The following is a 3,327-nucleotide window of genomic DNA, read 5'->3' on the forward strand; positions in this document are numbered from 1 at the left end:
TTCACATTGTTCACTGTTGATCTGATTCTAATACTAATCATTTGGATATCTGCAGATTCCAATAGTTTTCTAATACCAGAGGAGCTCTGTTTGCTTTAATGTAATCATTAATAATGATTCTTTTAGGAGGCTCTCACAAACTCCTCTCTAGAAGCAAGTAAATGGATAAAAATATACATGTTTTTTTACCCAACAGGCAATGTGAGATTAGTATCAGGTCAAAAAAGGAAGTCAGAAAACTGAACAAATTCCATCTTAAAATGTATATGCTCATGTAGGCTTTTAAATTGATGGTAGTTTTTAAACAAAGACAACTTGAATTTATTATAGAATAAACTGAATAGAGCCAATATGGCTCACGACGATTATTTTTTAACCAATAACTTCGTTTTTTTCTTTTTTTCCAACATCAGGAACGATACCAATGATCTCTGCTCTAAAAGATCACCTGGAGCACATGAACCTGCAGGACTTCACCCTGTCACAGATCATCACGCAGCAGAAAGGTCAGAACAGACCCAGTGGATCAGTGTTGAACCTCTCAGGGAAACACTCCCCAACCATAACCCCCCCTCTACTGTGCTGTCTGTCCTCAGAGCTACTCATACCAGACAAAGCCAACGTCTTCTACGCCATGTCCACAACAGCTAACTTTGACTTCGTCCTGCGCAATCACAGCAAACGGCAGAAGAAACCTCTGAGACCGACCGCCAGTCTGGGTCGGTTCACGAAGTGAGAGGAGCTGAGCTGATTGGACGTTCCTGGAAGACATGAATATGCATCCTGCTCTATGGTTTCTGCCAAAGCAGGATGGAGTTTAGAGACTGTGGGAAAAAAAGCACTTTATTGATGGAGCCTAAAACTCCATCATCAAATCACTTCCTGTTGGATCAACAGCTGAAGGGTGTGGGCTTGGCTCATGTAGAGATCTGCTGTGATTAACTCTGATTTAATATTCTCATGAAGCCGTTTGGGAACACCCTGTCTTCCTGCAGCATGTGCTGATTTCTTTACACACAAACATAAAGAAATATGCATTTCTAAACCCAGCTGGGCGCAGATGATCGGCTGAATGTCATTTAAAGGGATCAGGCCTTAAAATGCCTTTTGTTGATCGGCGTCGCTGGGGTGGAGCCAAGGGAAATGGTGAGTGAGGGATGCTGTCCCAGGGACGCTCTTCCTGGTAGCTGCTGAGATGGAGCGGCTGGCAGCTCCGACTGGAAGGATGGCATTCCTGCGCCTGGCTCGTGACGGCAGCGGCAATCGATACGCTAGAACTGCACTACTATGTGTCAAAAGACAAAAAGGATTATCTGGTTGTTTTTTTTTATGTTAGTTTGTCTTTAGATTTTTATGATTTAATGTTTCTTTTTTTTAATAACATTTTGTATTTATTTTGTCCTCACTGTAATTCACTTTAACAGCACCTTTGTTTGATGGACACACCTCTATGACTCACTTAACTTATCTCTGAAATGGAGGAAAAATGCTTGTTTAAAAAAAAAAAATCATGACGCACAGTTTAAAATGTTCCCGTTAATGCTCTTATTGTTATTTTAGAAAATATTCTGATGAATGTTTTCTGTTTTTAATCTGTCCTAAATAAAATTGACCCATAGAACCTGAATTTAATGATATTAAAACCTCTGTAATATTGATGTAATCTTTCTAAAGTTTCTCCACATAAGATGTGAATTCTCTGAATTAGAGAGGATCAGCAAAGACCAGGTGGATCCTGTAAACACACAGGGTTAAATCACCAGTTTCTTTTCTTTGAAAGTCTGGACGTCAACATGTTTCCCCCCAGAGGGAAAAATCAGTCTGTTATGGGAAGAGAATGAGGAGCTTTTCTCTGATATCTTCTTCCCACAGAAGCTGTTTCTGGAAAACGTTCTTCTCTGCTGACATGTTTCAACACATGACACCTGAAACCACCTGCTTTTTATTATTTTTTTCTCTCCCTGTAAAACTGGTTTTCTTATCAGACTTTCATGACAGAAGAAGTTTCAGAATTAAAACATCAAAGAAAGAAATGAACAGTTTTTAATCAAGAATTTGATTTGCATTACCGGGATGTATTAAAAAAAACCCTTATAATAAAATAATAATTTTCCAACCTGGCTTGCCTATTTTGGTATTTAAAATATTTTTTAGCACTTTGAAAAGTTTTTAAAATGATATCTTAATATGAGAAATACTACCTAACAGTTTAAAATAAGGCATATGCATTGATTATATCCAAGTTAATTTTCTACTTGAAATAAATGTAAACATTCATGTTAGGTCGGAAGAAATGAATCTGATTAATCAATTATAGAAATAAGTGTCAACTAATTTAGTAATCGATTATTGAAAAAATAATCAACAGATTATATAATAATCTCTTGATAATAAAATAATCATTAGTTGCAGCCCATATTTATTGACTTTGTTCAATTATTTAGAAGGATATTAAAACTTTTCACAACTTATTTTATATGGAGGTCCAACTCTGCCATATGTAAAAATAAATAAATGCTTGATAGATACATAAGCATACAATCAATTACCCACAAAAATACAATAAAAATAAATATAGGTAGAAATTAAATTATACAGTGAGATAAATGTATGAATCTCTTTTAATTAGGTTCTTAATTTATTCGCCTTTGTAATAATTACCTTATTGTCCGTTATACTCTTAGTAATTACAATATTGTATGTATTTGTGGGCATGATATAATTTTTTTTTTCTTCTGTTTTATTCTTCCTTTGTATTTTTTTTACCATATATATTTCTTCAATGCTATTTCTGCTTCATTATGCAAATGAGGGGGGGCTGTGACATTAAATAAATAAGGTAATTGTTACAAAGGCAAATACATAAAGAAGCTAATTAAAAGAGATATATACATTTATGCTTCACTGTATATTTCATTTCTTCCTACATTTATTTGTTTATTGTATTTTTGGGGTCAATTAATTGTATGCTTAGTTATTTACTGAGAATGTATTTATTTATTATATTTTTTTTAATATGGCAGAGTTGGTCCTCCATAATTCTGGCCTTAATTCTGTTAAAAAAGAAAACAGGTGAAATAAGTAAGCTTAACCTGCTTGTTTTTTTGTTTTGTTTTTTTTCCAACTTAAAGTTCAATCTGAAAAACTCACACAGAGAGAAAAGATAATTAGAAGAATTTATTGATAAGAAAGTATAGTCTTTGGCGCTCAGACCTCGGCAGGAACATTCATGCTGAATTATGCTTTAACATGCATGAGTAGATGAATGTGAATAGGGATGTTCCCCCCGGGCCTGAAACTGGTGGTGGTTTAATCCGAGCTGGTTGA

General features: G+C 34.8%; 1 long non-coding RNA gene across 1 annotated transcript; it reads left to right on the top strand.

The window, feature by feature from the left end:
• The first annotated feature begins 438 nt into the window (after nt 1-438).
• Nucleotides 439-829, top strand: LOC107104979. Its single transcript, XR_001482311.1, has 2 exons — nt 439-506; nt 597-829. It is a non-coding gene; the product is annotated as an uncharacterized LOC107104979 (long non-coding RNA).
• Nucleotides 830-3,327: the final 2,498 nt, after the last annotated feature.

This window comes from Cyprinodon variegatus, unplaced genomic scaffold (assembly GCF_000732505.1).
Source record: "Cyprinodon variegatus isolate N-32 unplaced genomic scaffold, C_variegatus-1.0 Scaffold1986, whole genome shotgun sequence".
In the NCBI taxonomy this organism is placed as follows: domain Eukaryota; kingdom Metazoa; phylum Chordata; class Actinopteri; order Cyprinodontiformes; family Cyprinodontidae; genus Cyprinodon; species Cyprinodon variegatus.